The sequence below is a fragment of the Falco punctatus genome, assembly GCF_963210335.1.
Source record: "Falco punctatus genome assembly, chromosome: 1".
NCBI lineage: Eukaryota > Metazoa > Chordata > Aves > Falconiformes > Falconidae > Falco > Falco punctatus.
The window spans coordinates 91,272,246-91,297,599 of NC_137580.1; the positions used below are offsets into that span (position 1 = coordinate 91,272,246).

Below are 25,354 nucleotides of genomic sequence, written 5' to 3' on the forward strand. Positions count from 1 at the left end.
CCCCCCCCAAAACATCCCCTGGGGACACAGGCTTCAAAGTGAGCTACAAATATTTACTAATTCTATTAACAGGATACAAATTGTTTTCAGGGGAGCATCAACCACACAAACTCGTGTCATCCCCCCCTGCTTACAGACCCCCAGCGCACAGCCCCCACCCTGGAGCAGCCACATGCATTATAGAGGCAACTATTCCTTCCCGCCTCCCCAATTTTTCCTAAGTTCAAGATGAGTTGAAGGGTCAAAAAGGCAAAGGGTGTTTCAGAAGTTTAGCAGACAGCATTCGGTAAGGGGAAGGCAGTGGAAGGGGGCGGGGGGAGAGAAGAGAGAAGGAATCTGGCATGCATTAGGCTGAACAGTTCCAAACATCCATCCTCCACAGACTTGTTACTTTCTTTCTTTCTCACAGGATTTTTTTTTTTTTGTAATTTGTGGTTTATTTAAGTTATTTTTTCTTTTTTTTTTTTTTTTCATATCAGCCAACAACTGTATTTTAATCTCCTTCCTCCACCCTCCTATGTTGCCTGCAAAACCACACGCTCAACTTGCGATATTTAGACTCAAGCACAAGTAGGATGTATCCTGCGTGCTTTGCCAAATAGCTGCTGCAAGGAGTTTGCAATAGTTGCTGGAAACTTAAAAAGGCAAATAAAATGCTACATCGTGGACAAGAAAGGAGCTTGACACAGTAAGGTGCTCCATTCCCACCAAAATGCAGCAGAGAAGGAATGGTGCTCATTCGCATGGGCTTGTGTCCCAACGCATATCCAGATGCAATGGTAGTGGTGAGCTTTCTAGCAAGGAGAACAAGGTCTTAGGCAAAGGCCAAAGCTGCTGCTGCACAGTTCGATGGAGTATAATTAGAGTTAATACCAGCTAAGCCTTCGGCTCCACGAAGTCTTCCAGGATGTAATTTTCCACAGGATTTAAATGTTGACCCATATATCGTTATGTTTTATGAGCCCCAAATAAGAACAATACAGGCTACATATTTAAAAGAAATAACGCTTCCCAAATGTCCAGCTACCTAAAGCAAATCCATCTGGCTGACCAGACAGATGACCAAAGCTCTCACAAATATGTCAAGATGATGTTAGTTGGGACCGTGGCATAGAAGTGGGCCATGGACCTTGGGACACCACCTCCTCAATCTGGAGAAGAGCGTAAAACTCAGCCAGGCAAGACAGTGCTGTGGGACAACAGCATGGGAAAATACCTATAGCAGATATGTCCCTTTGCTGTCACTGGACTGTCAGGTGTGACACAAAGACTGTTCACTCACAGCGAGGTGACGTCACAGGGAGGAGAAGGCTGTGCATCACTATTTGTTAACCTTTTCTGGCATGCCAAATATTTTCACTTTTGTTCCGGGTCAAGGAGTACTGAAGATGGAGCAGAGTGTTCAGCACATTGTGGAGGAGCTGTTGAAGAGGACCTGCCTTCTGCCAACCAGATGTGAGAGCTGAGAGTCGTGGTACGTGGCGATTAAAAGAGAACAAAAAACCTGACTGCAGATTCCCTCAAGCTTCACTACAAATCTTGTTTCTTTGCTTCTCATAGGATATGACCCTGCCAGTCCTCCAGCATTTTTTCCACCAACAGGAAACAAGTAGATAAAAACTTGTATTGTAGTGGAAATCTCCTTCCCCTTCAGAAAAAAAGCCAAACCCAACCCCAACTCAACTCCCCTAACTTTTGGGGGAGAGATGGAAGGGTGTATGAATACAAAAGCAGAAAAGGGAGAGCACCATGACCTGTGGCATCCACCCGGCTTCAGGCAGTTATCTCAGACACACACACACACACGTGAGAAGTCACATTGCCCCTGGCTTATCAATGAAAGAAACAGGTACCTCCGGAGGGCAATTTAAACCTCAGGTGGATTAAAGTGCCCTTTGGCACTAAGCAGTTCAATAGTGCCTGAAATTAACCAGGATGAATCTGGGCCTTAATCAGCAAATGGACTTTTCATTCCACAGAAAGTGTCAAGATTGCAAATTATTTTTCATTTCAAATGAGGACCAAAAAAATCCCACCAACCTTTCGTTTTCCCCATGATTTATTTTAAAATTCCTTTGAGTTAATCAAAATATGTATTTTCAGTCCCCTCAAAGCATTCCCATTTAATTTTACACCTCTTTAATTTGTCTGAATATAAACTGCATTTGAAAAATTAAAACTTTTCCCCCAAGGAGGAAAAATAAACTCCTTCGGTTTGCAACTACTGAAGCCAGACCTCTGACATTATTTCCCTCTTACATTATTTAAAACAAGAATTCCTGAAAACATAGCCATTTGCACACAGAAAAATAATCAGTTTTCATCAAAGTGATAGCATTTTCTTAGAAGAAACTGGTACAGCAGCATTTTCTGAACAACTTGGGGTTGGCATGACTTAACCACCCTATCGAGGAAGGTAAGTCAATGGCTGGACAGGGCTTTAACAAGTGACAATTTGTCCCAGTCCAGGATGCAGAGAAGCTGAACACTGTTTACTTTTACTAGCAGCGAGTGACAAGGTACCCATCTTCCTCAGTACATGCTACCATGTTGGACTATTGCTTGAACAATGTGGCTCTGTTAGAAATATCAATCTACAGCGAGAGTCTTCTCACACGCAGTGGAAGAGGGAAGGAAGGAGGAAAGGAAAAAAACATCCACCACCAAATTAGTTCTCCAATAGTTTTCGAATGTTCAAAATGTCAATCTCCTGGCAACACCTGCACATGGCACATAGACCTTGGCTTTCTAGAGTCCCTGTAGCATCTTTTCAAGTAATCTACGGGAGAATAGAAGGACGTGGCCTTGGAAAAAAACCTCTAAGTGCATAAACAGCTGTGGCCACATTTCCTACATCTGACATCTCAAGGTTGCTGCAGAAGGGGAGAATAAGGACAAACAAGGCTCTATAACAAGCCCTCCAAAGAAAAGTATTTCCCATGTGTTATTTATTCGTTAAGGAGTTCAGCAACCGAATTTGTAGGAAGATTTTAGTAGCTTTCTGGTAGCTGCTTTTTGCAGTAGCAGTGGTGTAGAGAGATTTCTGTGCTGCCTATTTGCAAATACCTGTGGAAAACAGGGTACATGCTATATGGATGTTTGGCTAGATAAAATTATAGATGTGTAAAAGAGTCAAATATCCTTCCTTATATGAGTGGACTTATAAGGATGACGAGCGTTACAGAAAGTGACCACAACAGTCAAAATTATCGCTGAAGCACAGGCATCCTGCTAATAGAAGATAATCCTGAGGATAACCTGCAGCAGCTTGTTACTGTCATAGCTACGCCACGTTTAATACTTGGTATCGCACCAGTATGACTGAGGAGGCCAATAATTTCCAAACTGGGAATGAAACAGTCCTTCTCCTGGCCAGATCTGACAGCACAGGGTTCACCTATGAAACGGTGCAACGAATCCAAGCGGCTGGTGTAGCCATTAGTGCTCTCTGGTTAGCTCATCATAACGCAGCATGACCTGAGTGTCGACTGAAGAAGGGATGTCTGTACAATGCATACTAGTACTGACCCGAGTCTGCGCGAGGGGCCAGGGGACTCATCCTAGACCAGGAGTGATCTCCAAAACAAAAGCTCTAAGGCCAAGCAGAACACCTTTGGTCCAGAGGGAGCGCAGGCACTGGCCAGCCTCTCCTGGAGCTCTAAGCTGTGCTTCTTCCATGCCTGGCTGGGTGTGGGGAACGAGAATCATCTATCCACAATTCAACATCCACTGGCACCGAGACCTCCACCCTCTCCCAGTCTTCAGCGTGGCCTCAGTCAGTCCTCAGGCAGCAGAGGTTAGAGAAGCATGGTGAAAACCTCAGATGCTGACCTCCAAGGAGCTGCTACAACAGTCAGCAGCTGCTGAAGTGAAGCCTTACTCCTTCTCAGAGGCTACAGGGGAGGACAGTGACAAGCTGGCAGGGATGGCACCAGTGGTGGCTGACACAGAAGCAATCTGCCTACTGAGCCTGGACTGACCGCATCCCAGTGAAATTGTTCTTAAAAAAATGTGTCTCGCTACACTCCGTAGAAATCCAAGCCCTGGTTTCCTCCTAGTATTCTGTTTGACTAAACCCCACACTCCACATGCCATCAAACACACAGGTAACACTGAATCTAGGATGTATCTCCTAAGCACAAATGTAATTAAGACATTTAATAGAGGCAACACTGTTTGCCGATCACTTCATCAGGGAGCAGAAGAGCTGCTGGGGCTGCGGCAGGTGAAGCCAGCTGTTGTGGAAAATGAGCAGAAAGCAAGAGACCGAGTCTCCATCTATTCCCCTTGCTGGGCTCAACTCTCCATAATCCTTAAAAAGGGAGGAAACAAAACAAAACAAAGCCTCTCTGCATCAGCCTGTTTTGGCCATACATCCTCCCTACTGCAATGGCACTCAGACCATCACAGCAACCCAATGAAGTGTTGCTGTAATTAAGGTTTAATGGAGCTGCAAGACTGTGTCATAGCAAAGAGCCTTATAACAGAGGTGGAATGCAATTTACTACCCACCAGGTATAGAGCAATAAATCTGCAATATTTATTGGCAAGAGAGAGAAATGTGATCCAGAATTCCATATGCTGGGTTGGGGGAGGAGATGAACATCACTTCCAAGGGGAAAAACTTCCTTGGCTGCTTTTACCCTCTTACTGTTGTGTCCTGGAACAGGGATAATATTTATGTGCTGGTAGCCATTCCCAAGGATCCCAAAGTACCTTCCAAGCTGAACGCAGAGAGCACCAGGGAAGCCTGGCTGCTCCGAGGGCAGGGAGTGGCAGCTGGTACCCTGTCAGTTAAGGAGGGTAGGGGATACTGGAGCTAGCACATCTGGCCAACCCTGCATTCTTGCAATATGAGCCCCAGGATAATGTGAACACAAAACTTCGGGGCCAGTTCTACAGCTGGTGTAAGCTAGCAAATGCGTACTGATTTGCACCCACTAAGTGGCTGGCCTCAGGGTTTTTCACCACTCCCCCCCCTTCCAACTTAAAACTTGTGGGCAGGCAGTAAACTGCACGTTATTCAATTTATTGCCCTCAGAAGGGGGAAAGGCTGAGCAGACTGTGGAGCTGAGCCTGCTGTTCCTGAGGAACGGAGGCATTCCTAGCCTGCTGCTCAAGACCATTAAACTATCCCTTCTACTGTTGAGACAGACTCCAGGGAAGCATCTGTTGCACTTCCAGTACACTGGCAAATTTGGGTCACAAAAAAAAAATAAAAAAAATCTCACACTTCTGTGGCACGTTGAAGGCAGTGACACTGGAAGTAGTGCTGAGAGGATGCCACTGACCTGTGCTTAAGGCACACAGATGAAGTAACTAGAGAAGATCCATGTTTCTCAAAGGTCTTAAACTGCACAAATGTACCAGCAGAAAGCAAGTATACACACATAAAGGAGACATGCATCCAGCACAGGCAATACATGGCTTTCTCCATTAATTTTTAAGCTGAGAAGAAGGGCTACATGTGTGGGAATAGGGCATATCATATTTTTCACTGTCCTGAAGAGGCTGGTCAAATGTAAATGTCTGAGAAATACTACTATTAGATAAAAACAAAATGCAGAACTACTGCCAGGTGGAAAAACAACCAGAGAAAAGCCAGTGTCCCAGTCCTGGAAGGTGCTGGGTACCTGTGCTGGAGACTGTGGGAATGACAAATGGCTAGTCCCTCCCAGGAGACTGGATTAGTCGTTTCCTATGTGTCCAACAGACATTTTCTCTTTGAGCAAAACAACTAGCAGGTGGCTAGTCCTGCCTTCCGAATGGGCTGTGGCAGATGCAGGGCTGTGCTAAAGGGGAAGCTAGGGTTTCACATCCTTTAATTCCCTGCTAGCTAACTGGGTTGTTGTAGGGTCACCGAGATTTGTTTGTGTGCATGTGCGAGTGTCAGAGACCAAGCAACGCACAAGAGAGTTTTCCAGCAAGATTAATCCTCTACCAGAACTGGCTCTGTCCCAAGAGTGACTCTCAGAAATGCTGGCATAAATCTACAGTTAATGCTGTTTCCTTCAATGGAGTTGCCTGAGAAGTAACTGACAGCAGTGTTTGGCCCACTTGGTGCTGATCCCATGGCTTATGCTCTCATTTTCCCCCTCTCTGAATGAATTTCCCACAGGAATTTCTCACTCCTCTCTGCAGTTTTAAGTATTTAGGGCCACAGAACTACATCACTCTATAGGAGCAATTCCTGTTGAAGCCCTCAGAGAAGATGCATTGGCAAAGATACAACTTGTACCTGGTACCATCTGTTGTAACTTGGTGGTGACGTTAGCACTCTGGCTCCTTTCAGCCAGGAGGAGGCTGAGGTGACAGGGCCACAGGGCCCTTCATGTGGTTTCAGCATTTCAGCATAAGCGTGTTGCAGAGCCTGGCAGCACTTCAAGATAGCGTCCAAGTTCACTGCAGGCATGCCAGGATGATAACCTTGGCCATATCTGCTGAGGCAAAGGTTTCAAAGGCTCCTCATGGGTCTAACTTCCAAGTTGAAAGAGTCCATCATTTATCGGCTTGGAACGAGGTTGTTACCAGCTGGGCGCGTGCTCAAGAGGCTGTCATTCAAGGCACCCTGAAAAACTGTACATCTCCCCAGAAGGCAGACTCCTGCCCTAAAAGGTGTTGTGTTAGCAGGCAGCTTTTTAGTTCACCCCTTGGCATAGCAGCATGTCTCTGTGGTGTTGGTAGCTTTCTCCCAGCCTATGAAGGCAGCAAAACGCAGCAGCTTTCACCATCTATTTCTTGAACAACTCAGAGCAAGCTCCTCCCTCCCCCCACCCCCCCACCCATTTGCATGTGTAGAAGGTTCTTGTGGCTCTGGTGTATTCAAGTACCATACACACATGCGGCAGCAATAGTCTGTGTTGTACTGACAGGGTGCAGAGGGGAAAACAAGGGGTTTTTTTCCATCCTTAGGTTTAGACCATAATTCTAAGGTAGTGCCAGGTCCCATTGGGATGCCCTGGGGTGTACCTCTAATGCTGCTGCTTGAGCTACATAGTTTTGGGAAGCCAGGGTTGTCTGGGAAGGCTGAAGCCTTATTTCCTTGGCATACAGGAAAGGAAAATACAAGGGAGGCAAGACCTATAATTTCTATAACACATTCTTTGCAAAAATCTCTTTGGTTGTCCTAAGATTTCCACAGTGATCAGGGCTCAGGTCACACTAAGGCGACAGGGGCACTCAGGGACCCCATCTCAGCTCTCCAAGCACTACAGCGAGCCCCCAGGACACAGGCTTTTGCTTTGGTTTGTTACACTTCTGCTTGGCTTTTTTTTGCCACATACAGTGCACAGTGCCAGAGGCTTCCTATGAATCCTTCCAGAAACTGAGACCCCTTTTTGGAAATGGCAAAGGACACAAAGGAGCTGTCTGGGATTGTCCACAGCGTCTTCCCTCAACTGCTCTGAATGCCTGCACTGTACTGCCTTCCCTGCTCGTCCCTTTCTGCCACGGCTGAGGGCTGGTTATGTTCACAACAGCCATTTTCAGCCTTCAGCTCCCTACAACTTCAATGCTAATACCAGACTGCCCATATGGGTCAGCTCAAAGTCTCCATTTCGGTCTAGATGATCTCCAGGGCTGTTCTCCGAGTCAAACCATCTCCATCCCCTGGAGCTCCCACACCAGGGCCTGGCTGTAAAGCACTGAGGGCTAATCATCCTGAAATGAGCCATTTCTGCTCCGAGAAAAGTTCAGTCTCTGGCTGAGGGCAGACACGGTTCCTCCTTCCTGAAGGCACTCTGAAGTGCTCTGTGCACTGCCTAAACACAGCAAAGATTTTGTTATTGGGTTTGTTTTTTTCCCCTCTCTCCTTCTCACTGCCTACAGAGCCAAAGGGCCTGTTTGTTTTCCTGTTACTTATCAGAAAGGTTTATTTGCAATTGCTTGAGAGGGGAAAAAAACCTCAGTAGCCACAGGCAGACAAGCTCAGTGCTCAGGAACATAATGGCTGGAGCCCGTGGGCCCATATGCTCGCCATCCTGTGAGGTGGAAGGCCAGCTCTGATCACATCCAGCTGCTCAGGGTACAACTGATCAGGTATGGCTGAATGTCAAAAAAGCAGGGTCAGGCTGACTGGGGGTTGTGGCAGGGAGGGGAATCAGCAAGGAGCTATTTAAAGCGTGTTGCAAAACTGGGAATTTTCCTGTTTGGAGATGTCAGGGCTGCAAACCCAGACACATACACAGTCCCCCCGAAGGGAGGGAGGGAAGGAGGAGGAGGTGGTTATATTTCCCCTGTCAGCTGCTATAGCATCCTCTGAGCTTCATGAGAGAAAGAACTAAGCTTTCATACTGCACTGAATAATTCCTGCATTTTTAGGTTCCTATTTCCTCCTCCCCAATGAATTAAGACCTAGGAATTCAGCTTGTTTGTTGTTGCTTTTGTTACTGAATATCCATGAAAAGCTCAGTGTCCCCGGGAACTAATTAGGTATTAACCCTGCATTATGGCTGCATATCAGCCATGGAAACATGCCATTTGGCTAAATCTCCTTGAAATATAGAAATATTGAAGGATCACGTGGAATGTCGAAAAATAAGTTAAAAAATAGGAAGGTTTCTGGTACAGGGGAAAGCAAAGGAGGAAATATTTCAAGCAAAAGCAACTACATTATAATCTCTTCTACGGTTTCTGTCAAATTCTAAAAAGAACTACCAGATAGGAACAGATCTACGGAAAAACGAGTCTCAGCCACCACTAGGAATTGAGTCTGGGAGAGATGTGGGTAAGGTAGGGAGCTATATGGGATCTATTCTAGCTTAACCTCAACTGTTTTACTTGTTTTGTTCTTAGCACCTCACCACACCCCCGATGTTTTTGGGCAAGAAACTTTTGGAAGACCACCTCAACCAGATCTTATCTTCAAAGACCTGAGCCTTCAGTGATGGCAGGCAATAATTTTGTATTTTGGATTATCATTTTGCTTCTATGCATTGCAACCTTTCACCGCACTCATCACCTGACACAGAAGCAGAGACCACTAATGGCACGATATGAATAAGTGTGTACATATCTATTACTCAAGCCATTTCAGAAATCCACAGATAATTAACTCTGAATACTTAATTATCTATTTTCCCTCAAAAATCTTCGCATTTGACTTAAAACCCTATTTGTGGTCCAACCAGCAGCACACTTTGTCAGACTGAACAGGGTTGTAGAGCAGCTTTGAAGAGGCCTTAAAATATCTGAGGAGTATGAATTGAAGTCATCAGAAATAGGATTGCTCCTATCCAGCCTTCCCTCGCCACAGTAAGCTGCACACCCCTCTCCCCTGTCTCAGGACAGACAGCAGAGCTTCTGACCCTTCCAGTGACAGGGGATACCCTCGAACCTGCATGTTTCTACAACACTGCGTCAGCCTAGACAAACACTGACTCAAGTCAACACATCACTGAACCAAAATATTTTGATTTGATAAAACAAACTCAACAACTGTTTAGACTTTGGCTGACCAGACTCACAATGGAGGTTTCCTTTTCCACTTCCCTAGTTATTCTCATCTCTGCCATCATGCAGTTAGGTGACCATAGCCAGATCTAGTCCCTTCTCCTTTTCCCTGAATCCCCTCCCTGCCCATTCAGATGGCCAGTCCCCCTGGATCGTCTTCCGCTGCACGCTTGCATGGAGCTAACACAACAGGGCTGTAGACTTCTTCAGGAAATCCTAACACATGGCTATAGTGAAAAATTACTATTACAGTCTCTATGTTCAAGTTGTTGTACAAACACTTCCCACAAACCCAGTATGGAAGTGAAAAGCCTCATTTCAATTGTTAACGGGATTGCAGAATTCAGTGGTCCTCCCCAAAACATCCTTGTCTCCCTATTACGATAAAAAAACCCTGCCCCGATCACAGCTACACCCAGCCTCCAACTCCCCTTGCACAAAACAGACTCTTGACTGCTCACAGTGGGAGGTCTATTCTCACATCAAATTAAAGCCAGACAGAATCAATTAAAGCAAAAAGGATGGGGTCTGCTGAGATGACAGAAAGCATTTGGGGCAAAATCTCACAGCTGGATGCAAGAGAGATGCCATTGCCCAGGCTTTCTGGTTCCTCCACGGAAGCTGGGGCCCAACATCTCTCCAGATGACTCGAGACTGCCAGTCCTAATTTTTTTTTGCAGTAGCTCATGGTGCTAAATAGCAAGGAAGACTGAAGTTAGAGACTGATCAAAGAGGCTAGGAAATTATCAAAAGGAAAGACTTTTAGTAACTGGGAGAGAGATGAACAATGACTACGCCTCCCTCCATTACTCAGAGATGACTAATTCCTATGGGGGCCCTGAGATAAGAAAAACCAAACCCAGACTTTGTATGTTGGCAAAACCTCCACAGATGACATATCATTCCTCCTTCTTAAGCGTCATTCTCCATCTTATACCCCTCCGCAACTACCACCTCAGGATCTACTCTATGTATTTACACCTATTCCTACAGTCCCTCAGAAACACCCGCTGTGCCCATTCCTGCTTCTGTCCTCTGGTGACCCTGGTGCCTTCTTGAAGCCAGCCCCTTTTGCCGAGGGGAATAGCAGACTACTGCAGCCCATACCCTCAGCAACAGCTGTTGGCTTTGTAATTTTAACTCCCCTTCAAGTCACCTGCCTCCCTCCCTCTTCATTTGTCACCTACAAGGAAGGTCAGGGTCCTGCTGAATGCTGTACATCTCTCAGCTTGAGGCACTTAGTTTCAAATTTGTTCTCTTGCTAAACGATGTTGGAGCAGAGGAAGAACAAGGCAAAGAAATTGGCTTGAGGAAAGGACTGATACAGGCTCTGTCTGGATGGGGAGGATTTTTCTTTGCTTCCCCCCGCCATAAATTCTCCAATGTCCTGGTAACAGGCATAGATTTCCAGGGGGGCAAATGCCTCTGTAAGCTCCTGAGGTCTTCAGCTTCCACTGGGAGCAAGTAAGCAGCATTAGCTCTTACGAGTTTGCCTTGCTGGGCTAATCTGTGGTGTGAACATGCTCTAATTAGTCATTTAACTTAAGACTCCCAAGAGGAGATTTCAGAGGGGAATTCAGAGCTCTTCAGACTGAAATTATCAACAGCCTAATGCAATTGTTCTGCATTTCCTTTTCAGTATCTCCATTTCCCTCACTCCTTTTGACTATCTATCAAAAACAGGTGGTATGAATACTCCCACATCTTTGCCAAACCATGGCTTGTGTAGCCTCCCCTGAAGACACCTGGGTAAATTCACATCACACTCTTCTGGATTTGGGCCGGGGACAGGAAAGTGTCTCTGTTCAAGAATGTGGAGCTGATCCGTAGCAAGTGCTGCTTCACATGCCTGTCTGACACAGTGGAGAGGAACACAGAAGCTGCTTAAAAACTCCAAGCCTCCAGCATGCAAAGGGATTCCTAGGGATGGATGCTCTGAACACTAGACTTGAACTGGACTGAATTTTAAAGATGATTTAGCATTAAATCCTGATCCAAGCATCAAGCCTGAATCTGCATCTTAAAATAATTCTAGCATTAGCTGAACATTCCCACTCCCCTCACATTATTCGGAAGTTGCTGTAAGCAACCATGATGGAGTGCTAGTGTTTGCTACTTTCCTAACGTACATCCTAGAGACTGGAAGGCTTGGGCCTAAGGTGTCCCCAGCTCCAGTAATGTCATGCTGAGTAACCTTAGCACAGTAGTTTCCCCAGATTGTACTCTTCCTGACAGAATCACAGAATCTTTTAGGTTGGAAAAGACCTTTAAGATCATTAAGTCCAACCATTAACCCAGCACTGCCAAGTCTGCCACTAAACCATGTTCCTAAGTGCCACATCTACACATCTCTTAAATACCTCCAAGGGGTGGTGACTCCACTACTTCCCCAGGCAGTCTGTTCCAATGCTTGACAACCCTTTTGGTAAAGAAATTCTTCCTAATATCCAACCTAAACCTCCCCTGGCAATTTCTTTTTGTCCTATTACTTGTTACATGGGAGAAGAGACCAGCGCTCACCTCATTATAACCTCCTTTCAGGTAGTTGTAGAGAGTGATAAGGTCTCCCCTGAACCTCCTTTTCTCCAGGCTAAATGACCCCATTTCCCTCAGCTGCTCCTCATAAGACTTGTTCTTTAGATCCTTTACCAGCTTTGCTGCCCTTCTTTGGACAAGGTCCAGCACCTCAGTGCCCTTCTCGTAGCGAGGGGCCCAAAAGTGAACACAGTATTCCAGGTACAGCCTCACCAGTGCCGAGTACAGGGGGACAATCACTAGAAGAGACACAGAAGTGACTTTGTGCATGGTTTGGGAAATTCTTAGCTGGGTTAGCAAGGCTCTGAAGAACGCAATTTTGGCCTTCACATCAGATTATCATACAACTTGCTGGCTGTAAAATAAAACTGACTCCTAGGCAGGTTAGCCTACTGGAGAACACACTGGCCTGGGATTTAGGAAACTTCTAGCAGGATTCAAGATTACCTCATCAGGTACCTCAACGACGACACTGTTCAAGCACTCCCAACATTTACTCTCAAAACTTGCCTAATGCAGAAGAGGCTCAGATCTCATTGACAGCTACTTCAGGCTGCAATACTCTCCCCTGAGCTGTGCAGAAGCTCCTCTGCATAGCTAAGCTACAGGCACCATCTCCTATTTGACCTCAGTCCAGATCCAGAGGGTCATCCTCGGTTCCTGGGGCCAAACCAGCTAAAACATTCTTACCAGATTCCCAGCTCAGCACAGAGGGCACCATGATGCCCCTGGAGGGCACCAGCTCTTGGTTAACTCCACTAAGCGTCTGGGCACTCCCATCTCATTCCCTTGGAGCAAACATCTACTCCAGGTATCACAATGCCTAAACCACATATACAGAGTAGGTATTATGGTATGTGGGCCTAGATTGCCAATCCTGAAACTACTACTGTCCAGCAAGAGGATTTGAACAAGTTGCTTCACTTCAACAGTGCCTCAGTTTCCTTATCTCTAAGGCAGTAAGACTGATAACATTCAAAGCATAGATACCAATTAGTTCTAGGTGTCTCTGAATAAAACATGCTTTCTCGGAATGTTGAAAGGCTCGATACACGGGTTGCTAAATGAAACTGAAAGCCTATGAGATACTGAATAATTTGGCTGAATTGTATGCCACTATTTGAAGGTAAAACCAAGCAGAAATCTTAAGTCACTACTGCGGTTCTACAAAAATTTACATTCTTGCTTCCAATAAATGATAGTCCTTCCACATCCCGCTCCCCAAGAGAATCTACCTACCTAGCGCAAAAAAGCCAGCACATTAAAATCTTTTTGATGTTGCCACAAATGAAGTGTGAAAAAACTACCATGGGGTCAGCACTCCCCATCTTCCAAGCCCAGCTCCGCAGCCAGCCAATATAATGTGCACTTACATCTGATGGCAATACAGAACTGATATGAGCATGAAATTTTCATTAGTCCTTGCAGTGTGAACACACACAGGGTTTGACTGATCTAATCAGCCCCATGTACCACTGCCTGGCTGGCCATAGCTGCGCAAAAGAGAAAGGGGGAATCTGAGTGGCCCTACATACCACTCTGGTGTGGTTTCCCTATCCTACTGAACAACAGAATCACAAAATCTTCTTCCCAGGTCCTCTGCTAGAGGAGAGATGAGAATGTTGTAGTCCAATGACCTGAAAACATCTGAATTTTCCCCCCAAACCTTTTAAATCATAGTAGAAGTGATTACTTTATAGATGAGGGGAAAGGGCTCCAATTTCTTCTTCAGGAGAACCACTTCTAGAGGAGGTCTTTCAGATATGTAAAGTCTTTTTTTTTTAATAGCTCTCTGGTTTCCCAATGCACATGTGAAACCTCATGTCCCATCAGTATCTCCTGGAACTCTAAGCTGGAACCAAAAGCCACAGAAAAGACACTTTGGTGAGGTGAACTGCTGGTTTACTGCACTCTACACTGGGTAATCTGATCTTCCTGTTCAGTACAGTGCCTAGAGTAGCTCAGTGAACTTTTTCCAGAGCTCTCCATGGGTTCTTCCTGCAGACATTGCACTGAATTTAAGGGGGATAGTACCCACTCACAAAAAGAAAATAAATCATTGTATATCTTTTGAAACATTCTATCATCATATTAATAACACGTGTTATTCTGAGCCCTGGGTTCCCCAGCATTGCAGAGAGCTACTAACAGCAATTCACACCAGTACAGAACACTGTTTAGCTCCTCTCATGTCACAGCTCTGGCCACCAGAAAGCTGCAGTGTTTTTTCTCACTATGCCTCTCAGAAAAATAAATCACCACCACACAACAAAAAAAAAAATTCCAGCCGATACGGGGATCAAAATAACCTACAAACAGAAAAAGAACAAGCTTTGCCTCAAACTAACATTTTGAGCAAGAATTCCTGTGCTAGAAATAGACTGTAGGTTTACCAGTGAGGAATCCCACCCATCGCTGGTAACAACAGTCCAGGATTTTCCCCTCCAAAGATTCACATAACATTCAGAAGATGATCCAATATTTGACCGCCCAGCCTCACTGGCCACGAAGAGCCTTCCCAAGGCTACAACAACCCTCCCAGCAACGAACCGTGGAATGAAAGGGTTAGTAGGTGGCCCCCCAGTCCTAGCCGGGGCCCTTTGTAGCTGCGTGAGGAGCACCGATCCCTACCCAGGCATGCTGGCAAGTACGGAGCTTCGTCTGCAGAGGCGGCTGGCGCTGGGCGGCCCCGGGCAGGGGGAGGAAGCGCCTGGCCCCGCGCCCCCAGCCCAGCCCCGCACCTGCGGCCACCCAGCACCATGGACAGCGGCTCCCACCGCCGGCCGGCAGCGCGCCGTGCGCCCGGCTCCCTCCGCCCGGGGCTCGCGGCGACACCGGCTCCGCGACAGGCTGGCTTTGCTCACCTACCCCGGACTACAGGTTGAAAACACTCACAGAAAGCATCGCCAACCGTTTCTGCTCATCCCGAGCGCTGGAGGTCTTCAGTGCGCGCGCATTAGCCCAAGGAATGCCATTAACTCTGCTGGGTTCTGGGGAACCTTAGAGCAGCGCAGAAAACTTTACATCTCTCTGTGCTGTTGTAAACAGAAGCCTCTTCACCAGCCCTTGTCCTGACAACAACTAGGACGTCATGACAGCATTCAGAGGAACATCTATGAACCTCTCTTCCAGCTTCCACTGTTAAAGCGGCCTTGGCTTCCAAGACACACTTAAAGGACTTCTGTGCAAAGGCCAAGTTCTTACACACCCACATATGCTATTCAGTCCATATCTCCGCTTATGCCACATGAATTCACCATACAAGCAAGAGACAGCGTGATGGCATCTCATTTTATGAGGCGTCAATGCCGTTTCACGCAACTGAATTTACAAGCATGCAATGCTGTATGCATATACATCCCTGCATACATACATCCTTCCAGGAGGAAAGGAGAAACAGTACATTCACCTCTGCCATAGTACTTTTGCAAACATTTTAAAATACCAACGCCATTATATCAAGAACTAATTATTAATTCCCTCACATTTCCAATACTACACAGCTGCCTCAAAACAAGTGGACCATCAGCCAGGTTTAGCCAGCTACCAGTAGTCACTTCTACTTTGACATCACTAAGATACTCTACAAGACCAGTACTCCCATAAGGCATCTTCATTCTCACTCAGCATCCAGAGTTCAGCTTGGAGGATAAGGAAAACGAGAGAAATGGCTAGTGACAGTAAGCCTCGATAGGGTCATGTGCTTTGCAACAGCTTTAACATGCAGGCGGGTGAAAACATCATTCTCAAAGTAAAGGGACAGAGGAAAGAAATAAAGAAGGGGAAGGGGTAAAGAAAAAGGAAAGGTTGACGGACAGTTGGACTTGTTGAGGGTGAAATCAATTAAAGTGCATCAAATCCAGAATTCATGCTTTTTCAAAGTGACAAATATGTGCTGGAAACTGAGAAAGACGAGGGGAAAATAATGTCTTTGACCTCCTGGAGACCGGCTGTTCCTTCCGTCAGAGGAGCCAAAAGTGAAGTGAGATGCATTCATGATAAATTGTAACAGCCAGGCAGCCACCTTAAAAAAGAACGAGGTGAAAAGGTTACAGAAGGGACCCAAAATGCTAAGAATTCAACCAAACATCAAGATAAATCAACTCAGGCCCTTGTGTATGCATACCCAGCCTTCACAGAGCTGCTGCGGCTCATCTCAGTTTGTTAGCCTTACCTAAAGTGTAAGAGACACACACACATATCTTGTTCACAAAAGCTTTTGAAAATACTGTTACAAAGAATGGACTAACTTTAGCCTTCCAAAGCTAAGGGATGCAGTGTCCATGCTACCCACCTTCCTATTTGCAGAAATTATTAGACAATTAGAGCACTTCTTCAATGCATGTAAATATCACTGGTAATCTTGTGTTCAGCTCAATTCAGCTGTGTTTTTAGGAGAAAGCTTTCGAAGAGCTAGACACTTCTCTCCTACTAAAGCCAATGTAAAATACTCACACTTATCAAAGTTTCAGTCTTAGTGTATCTTATTTTCTCTTGCACTTGGATATAATTTTCTGGTTTTGAGCATCAAAGCATGGTACAAGTATTTGTCTGGATGCTTCCATTAGCATGGCAACTTCGGATCTTTTCCCTTACTGAAAAAACCAGATACTAACTCTGATGATTACTCTCATGCAGAATAATTGAATGCAAAGGTAAAATAAAATATAAAAAAAACCAGTAAGCATACGGTATCTACTAATGAAATGTCTGATGCATCCCTCTAAACATTGTGCCCTGCTGGGAACATCTAAATTTTCAACCCATTAGGTGCCCAGACATCTCAGTCAAGGTGAAACTGAACTCAACTTTAAAAGATGATACAGCTCCCCCAACAGTGGTGTTTTCCACGTAAGGGAAGACTTCACAAGGGTACGCACAGTCATTTTGGTCAGTTTCCCACCTGGGCAGATTCTAGCAAAAAGCTTCTCCAGTGATGCATCCAATGGTTTATGTGAACCATAGCAACCCAAAGCAGCAGTTTAGGGAATATTTACTGCGGTTTTGCATGTTTGTTCTCTTAGGCAGGATACACCCAACACACCTCCCCTTCAAATGCTCACACTGAGCTCAAATTGAATCTCCACTTCAACTCATCAAGTTTTCAAACACCGGGTTTTTGTGACACATGGTCCTTCTTCAGCATTACTACCTAGGAACGGACATTACCCCGAGATCTTCCAAAGCAAGACTTGCCCAAGCCTTTCTGACTACTTATGACAACAGCAGATTGACCTCTCAAGAGGTTACTGCAGAAAGCATATCTGCTCTCCTTTCCTGAGCTACTGCCAGCACTGAAGGGACTATAAGAAGTAGTTGACCAAAGTTCAGATACGATCAGTTAAGCCTGTTCACACTGCTGACTGTTGTGCAGATGGTCACGTTAGGGTAGCCCTAAGCATGAGAGCTATAGGAGATTCCCAACTACAGCACAGGATTTCTCATGCCTGGGATCCCAGCTGGCATCGAGACCTTATTGCTGCTAATGCTTGCACCAAGGGGAATGAAGCTCGCACTGATGCTGCTGAGAGGAAGCTCAGCTATCAAGTCCTAGCTGGCATCCTCACAGCTCTGCCTTCAGAATGCACTGATCATTTCTCCAGCTCCTCCTGACACAGATGCCCACCCCACTGTTGTTGCATTCTTCCTCACGACAACCTTCTCTGGATGGTCCCTTCCCTGAAACAGCATGATTCTCTCAGGGAGACACGAGTTCACATCAGCAAATTCTTCCCGACACTGCCCTGAAGCACTTTCGCTATGATCAGCTATTCAGAGTGATGGGACACACTAGTTAGATCTCTCTGTGTGTTTATCAATCCCTTCTCAGCCATTTTCCTCTGTAAATCCGTCAAATCTTTTTCTTCAAGGTCTGTGGGAACAGTTAGGAGCTATCTCCTCAGAGGTGCCTGCCCTGCCACTTGGATTTCATCCCCCTCCTGGATAAGTTAGATGTCAGGAATCAGAGGACTGGCCCGCACAATGCAGACACAGCAGCAGCGGCACAACTGCCAGTACACTTGGAGTGACAGGGTCCTGATGAAAGACCCTTCTAAGATCTTGCCCTGGTCCCTGTGCAGGGCACCAGGAGGAGTCCTCTTAATCTGGGACAGAGGAGGAAGGGGAAAAGCCCAGAGGTGAAGTCAAAGGAGTACAAAGTCTGTATCATCCTAAACCAGACACAACCAACTTGTTCTGAGCTGAGCCAGGGCAGGAATCAAGCTGTTCCACAGGAAGACAGGACCTTACAGGATTTTAAGGACCCAGGACTTAATTGTATTAGACTAGTATTTCAAGTCTCTACTGCAGCGACCTTAGCCAATGCAGTGCAAGACATTTAAATGGTACCAAAGAAGGAAGACCATCTGTTAGAACCCTGTGTTGAACATAAATAAAGCCACATACTGCCACCAATAGATTTGGACTTTTACAAGTTTTCTTTTACTCTTCCAGGGAATTTGCTGCCTGAAAAGTCATACTTCTTCCCTTTTAAGTAGGGAGCATCAGATGCTCTGTCTGCCTTTTATTGATGCTTGTAACCTTCATGGATGGCAGTGAATTGCCAGCCAGACTAAATCTGCATAGATGCTGTCCTATGAAACCACACAATGTAGCTTATATGCAGTTTGATTGTGCAGATCTAGGTCAGCATCCCGCATCCTGACAAACATCAAATGAGAATGCTTATTTCTCCTTTCACACTTGTCATCAGCTGAGCTGGTTATCAACCCCATTTTGCAGCCAGGGAAATGAAGCACAAAGCAGTGAAGTGACTTGGCTGAGGCCATTTTGCAGGCCAGTGCCTGATTTGGGAATCAAGCCAGTGCCAGGTCCTCCACACCACCAGCCAGGGTGACATCATGCTCATAAGACTAACTTGTGATGCTTTTGGGAAGATATACTTGGTGGAGAGTTGACAAAATCTGTAGGTATCACCAGTTACATTTTCTCCACCATCTACCTAATGGGTTTACCACAGAGTTTCAGGTGGCATGTACAGCATTCCCACTAGTGACAAACAGACAAAAATTTAGGACAACCCCTAGTGTCTGCCAACAACCTACCTATTCCTTGCTTGCTCTTCAGCCAGAATAAGCACTCGGGGGGCAGGGGGAGGGTTTGGATTCTTTCCTTTAAGCCCTGCAGAACGGGGCAGGAATCTCACAGAACAACCCTTCATGCTGTATTTCATCAAATATGCTGGATGCAAGCATAAAGACAAACATGAGATTATATATAAGGAACCAACAGAACATTTTACCATCCAAAAAAAGGAGTTCTGTCACTATGATTGAATAGCTTCTGCTCCTACTTCTGATGTCTCATGTCAGAAGGGGCAGATGAAAAAGGACAATGTGACAGAAAAACAGCTTCACTAAAGACAGTCTGGTAACTAGCAACCAGAGAGCTCCATATCAGACACATCCACGAGTTAAAAACAAAGGTTCCTGAAAGCCAGACAACAATTGTTATTCTTTTAGGACTGAATTTGTTTGGTTGTCCAAAAATATTTGCCATCTGACCATCACATTTTTTTTTTTTTTATTTTGGTTTCGGAGTTTTTGTTGACTTTCGCTAAACTGTTTTCATTTACTGCATGAAATCTTCCACCTACACAGTGTTTCAGTTATCTTTTCAATCTCTTCTAAATTCTTTTTCCATTTTTGTGGATTTCAAAGTACTTCAGTGCTGAAATATTTTGGGTGAGTTTGGAATGCAGATGAAGCTTTTGATTTTTTAAGGAAGAAAAATAAATCTTTTTAAACTACCGTTTTATTACTGCTCATTGTAAAAATGAACAAGGTTTTTACCCCCCCTTTTTTTTTTTAAATAAAATTCCCAGGGTGCAGCTCTGGGATTTAGGCAACATAAATGGTGAGATTTTTAGAGAGACGGTACAACTGAAAGGAAAAGAAAAGAAGAAAAAAACACCCCACAATCAACCTTCTTCCTCTTTAAAGGACTGCCTCTAGAGAAGGAATTGAACAATAAGTATCTCTGCTCTGAGTCCAGCCATGCCACTAGCACACACCACTTGCCTCCACACATAGCATGTGAACAACCAGGGCTAGGGAGCCTTGCTGCTTTCATCTGTTCCCTGGCAGTTTTTAGCCCAGAGCTCCTGCTTTCCCCCAGAAGTTGCCTGGTGCGTTCCCCAAGCAGCACCAAGTCATCACCTCTCCTGCCCGACCTGCAGGAGGCTTCTAGCCAGCATGCCTCATGCAAAAATCACTGCGTTGCTCTAGACTGAAGGAGATTTAAGACTTTAAGACACCCTTAAGCTGTCATTTTCCTCCACCCTGTGTGACTCCCACTTCATGCCTTGCTTAAGCACAGAGTAGTGATCTGCGCTGGGATGCAAGCCACGCTGAGGCACCTACACAGTCCCGATACTGTACGGTGCCACTGACACACCACCATATATGTGACTTTTGCTGCATTTATGGCCTTTTGAGCACAGGCTAGCCAGAAAATCACATCAAGTCTTCATCTGTGCCATTGGCCCCTTCCACTGCAAGGAGTACCTTGAGCACAGCATTCATCTTTGAAGGACCTGGAGATCTCCATATGTTGTCAGCCCAAGACAAAGAACAAACTTTCATCTGACACGTTGTAGAGAAGGGTCAAACACAGCTCCCCCTGGAAATCCCAGTATGCAATGCTTGCTGTTGATACCAAGACCTGATCCTAGGTGTTGACCCCAAAGCAAGACCGAGGAATAACAACAGATTTTAGCATGGCTTTGTCTTTCCTGATCACCAAACGTTCTGTGTTGTTAAGTGAAATCCATCACCAACTGAAACAAGGCCATTTCCTCCAAACGTAAATCCTAGAATTACTGGTGAGGAAGGGAATTCAGTAAGAGTGCTATAACACTGTGCTGTGAACGTAATTCAGCTGGTTTAATTCACAGCTTTCCAACCTTTGGAAACCTCGACTTATACAGATTTGTGGAGGACCTGAAGCTTTAACCCCCACCTTCTTCCCTCTGGTACAACTTCCTACACTAACCCTCCGGGATATTAAATCTTCTGCTTGCCATTTTCTCCTAGGCAGGGAGGATATGAATTTCATAACTTCTCAGCTGAGCTGCCATCAAGAGCCATGAAATATGACAGGAAACCAACAGCATGGCCTCACACTCACACTGCAGGACTGGACAAGCTATTAACAGCAGCACATGGCGGAGCTGCCGGAGCACAGAGGTCCACGGGGGTGTGCAAGGAAGGGCATGCTTACATCTGACTAAGTCAGGGAAGGATCAAATCAGAGCAGGACAGAGCCAATGCCTGCGTCAAGGCTGGAGTTGCACAAGAAAATCTGTGCTTAGCAAGGAGTCCCTCTTTACATCTGCCTGACTTCAGGGGTTAGGAAGTTACAGGGCTGACAGCTTAGAAGGGCTAGCGGAGGGAAACAAACCCTTAATTTATGCGCATAACAGCTACATGAGTAAATCTCTGCAAATTCCCTACTTGAACTTCTGCCTCTGCTATAACCAAGGTGATGTGAACTGGTGAAGGACCAGCAGTCATGCTAAAGCAGCCTTGCCTCTCTCACCAAGAGCTCTACCAATGCAGATGTTTTTGTAGAAACTCACAGGTCACAAAGCCCAGCACAGATCGCAACAGTGACAAAATGTTTCCAAAGAAAACAATCTGGCTGTGGAACAGACCTCCAGAGGAAGCTAGCATGGCAGTCGAGCACCTCACTGCCCTGAGGGCGCACTGCAAAGCTTTCGCCCTCCTAAAGACTATTTTATGAGAAAAAAATTTATACGCATACTCTCTGTTACCCTGAAGGACCACATTTAGCCCTCCTTTCAGTATATTCAACATCAATTAAAAAAACCAAAATCCAAGTATTTTTAATAAGCTAAACCAGTACATCACACTTCACCCTTACCACAGTTTCTACCTCCCAATATAAGAGTTGAATAGTTAAAGAAATCCCAGAAGGAACTCAGTATTGCTATCAGACAGTACACTTCTGCAGATGATAGAAAGTCCTAAAACAGACCGAATAGCATTTCCCCTGTATCGTTGGAAACAAAGAAGAGGAGGAGATACTTTGCAGGGAATTGCAGAGTTTATACCGCTAATGCATCTGACTACTGTGGCCTTACCAGGCTTTAGCTTTCCAAAGCATGCCACCACAACTGGGATAATCAATAACCAGGGAAGCCCCTTAGTGCTTGTATAGGAACCTGGGTCACGTGGAAGGGAGAAACCAGTGCAAGGTCTGCCACACAGAGTGCATTAGTAAGAAGGCAAGCGTACACAGAAGCGCATGGGGGAAGAAGGTGTTAAGGAACAGCTACATGAAGTCTTTATATGCAATACATATGGATAATGTTCCCGATATACCATAAATAACTGCTGCAAAGCATCTAGAAAGCCCTTAGTAACACAGATGCAGCCTTCTCTTCAAAATCAAAGTTCACCTGCACAAAGGATGCTCACTAGCACTGTAGCAATCCACATGTTCATGTCATGCAACACAGAATGATGGCATTCATTAAACAACCCATATCAAACACTTCTGGCTGCAACAATAACAGTAATGTTTTGTTGTTACAAAGATCATAGCATTAGAACTGATATGCTTGCTTAGTTAAGGAGAAAGAACTAGATAAAAAGACTAGTTGTTCACTGTAGCATAGTCTTTAGTCCAATTACTGTTATTCAGTCAGTCTGAGCAAGGTCATAATCAGCTCTCCACCTGAGCATGATCTGGTGAACCACCAAAAGAATCTCATCACCTTAAAGTAATTTTTGAGAATTCAAGTCTAACATACAGGCATTAGTATATCTGGCCTGTCTTGAGCCAAGAAAACACTTGAGCCACGCTCCACATTTGTCCAGAAAACCAAGCAAACAGCCAACTTCAAAACCGACAAAAATAAAAGCTCAACATAGACAAAAGAGCTCCGTGTGCACCTTCTCTTCAGCCATGAACTAAAACCAGAGTCAGGTGTACATTTTTCAATACTTACAAGCTACCAAGCTTCAACATTTTTCTGAATTTTCTAAGAAGAGCCAACTGGCTCTTAACACATCCACTGCCCAATCCACCTGGGAAACCCAAACACCCCTCTGATGAGGCACCATTCTGCACCCTGCTACCCACTACATACATTTCTTCTTATATCAGTCACTGCATACCATATTCCCAACCACACATCAAGTTTACTTACTCAGTCAGGAGCAGATAGCAGCTTTCCTTTCACATCTTCTGGTCATCCCTGTTTTTTGCCGGGTCCTTTGCAGCAAAGGTGGCTTTGAAGCAGGTGGTTTATTTCAGCCAGTCAATCAGTAGACTTCAGTAAAAGCAACCTCATCCCCCAGTGAGTCTTCCTCGCAACACAAAAAACACTGTTCTCATGCTTTAAGGAGACTCTGCAGCCACTCGCACGCTTCCCACTTGGAATATTGCATTCAGACTGAGAACAACAAAGAGTTCACTTTTCACTTATTGGCACAGGTTGGCTTCTTTTCCTTTTCTCAAAACAGCACAGACACCAGATAACATGCCCCAGTTGTAGAACAACAGGATTTGAATGTGAATCCTCCATGTGAACCCTGAAGGGAAGATCCAAAGGTGGCCTCAGACCCCAAATGAGAGTGGGGGTGAGGAACTGAGCTCAAATGCAGCTCCTGGACCAGCGAACAGAGGCTGTGCCAGGAGCCAGGTGAGGCTGTTCAGGGCAATAAAGCCCTGCTGGTACATTCAGGCCCTGGCGATTTTTAATTAATTACTGCCAATTGAAGACATCTGGACATGCCCAGGGAACTTCTACCTAGAGAAATTTCTAGATTTCTGTAAGAGGATTTCACCCTTAGAACACCAGAGTAAAAGAAATGGATTGTCTGTCATTCAGATCAGCTGGCTGTCTTTCAAAAGCACAGGCTCTTGATCTACCCTCACTGCTAACCAGGAGCTCAAACCAGGTAGCTATGCTGAGTTTAAATTTGATGAAGCTGCTGAGGATGTAACACAGTTCTGCCCCTGAAAGATCCTGACTGCTTTTCCTTATAGTCAAAATGTCCTTTGGCACTTTGCAGAGGCAAAATGGACACAAACTGGAGCTGGCAAAACCACCTGACAGATGGCACTTGTGTGAAACCCTTCCAGATTGCAGTATAAAACCAAAGGGGAGCCAAGTCCAGGAGGACAAGGAGCACAAGAGCCAGTGATTCGTGTTCCTCACTAAGGTGACAGCTCTCACAACCCACCCTCAAATGGCGCAGCCTTGCTGGGATACCATGCCCCATCTGCGCTGTAACCTCTGGTTTTTCACTTGCTGTTTGCTTTTTCTCAGCCCTCTTGAGTCCCTTGAGTTCAGGAGATGAGTTAAGCACATGAACAAAAGGAATTGCCTTCTTTACGAGTCTTTTCCTTTCCTTCATACCCTTCTTTCCCCTTATCCATTCCTGCACTCTGCCATCAGCTGTCTGCAGACAACTCCTTGGCACTTCATACTTCTCCTGGCTTTCTCTTCCAAGTCACCAGTAGCATCCCTTCCCCGCCCCGCCCCCCCCCCCCCCCCCCCCCCCCCCGCCGCTGCCTGCTGTAGCAGCATTTCTGCACCAAGAAGATAATAAATACATCAAGCCTGTCAAAGCCACATTGTTTTGGCTGGAAAGAGGTGCCCCCCTGCCGGGTGAGATTACTTCCCACCGCAATGTATGGCTTTCCCCTTACTGACAGCTCTCCAACAGGGAGTAATCGGTGTCCAACTGAGAGGAGCAGGCAGCTAACGTTGCTAAATGGCACTTAGGACTGATGAGGGCAAGGAGGAGGAAAAAGGAGCTTAGCCCTGCTCACACATAGCCCTCCTCTTGCTGGTGCAGTGTGTTGACGGAGATACAAACTGGATCTCCTTGCTGGCCCTGCCTGTGAGTTCCCAAAGAAAAATGGGAAACTAATATTCCTGCTTGAGTCTCAGGGCAAGTGTCAGCCTTAATCCTACACAAGCATAACACCTGGAACCAGTAGCTCCTTGTGCCTAAATGTATTACCAAATGTGACATTATGAAAGGGAAGACACGAAGAAGGACAGAAGTGTATCCCTCTCTGCCCTCGGGTACAGGTGTTTTTCTAGAGGCCGGGCCCTTCACAGCCCTGCAGCAGCAAATGCTCCAGCAAAGACTCACCCTGAGCTGCACTCCCGGCACAGGATGGATTTCTGGGACAAGAGCTAGCAGGGAAGTGGCATTCACTTGGGAAATGGATTTCCCATGGAAAAAAATCACAAAGAAGGCATTTGGCTTGTTTGCATTTTGCAAATGTCTCAGATTTTCAGCAGTCTCTGAGACACCCACATACTGAAGGGCAGCTGTTTTCTCACCTGCAGGTCATCAACTCACTT

The 25,354-nt window shown here is 45.6% G+C and overlaps 1 long non-coding RNA gene across 2 annotated transcripts in view; it reads right to left on the minus strand.

Annotated features, from left to right (window-relative positions):
- The window catches only part of LOC308064221, a 64,178-nt gene continuing 38,824 nt past the window's right edge, over positions 1-25,354 (minus strand). For both annotated transcript variants that reach the window (XR_013928313.1, XR_013928314.1), the window contains one exon: positions 1-25,354. This exon is cut by the window's right edge. This is a non-coding gene — a long non-coding RNA (uncharacterized lncRNA).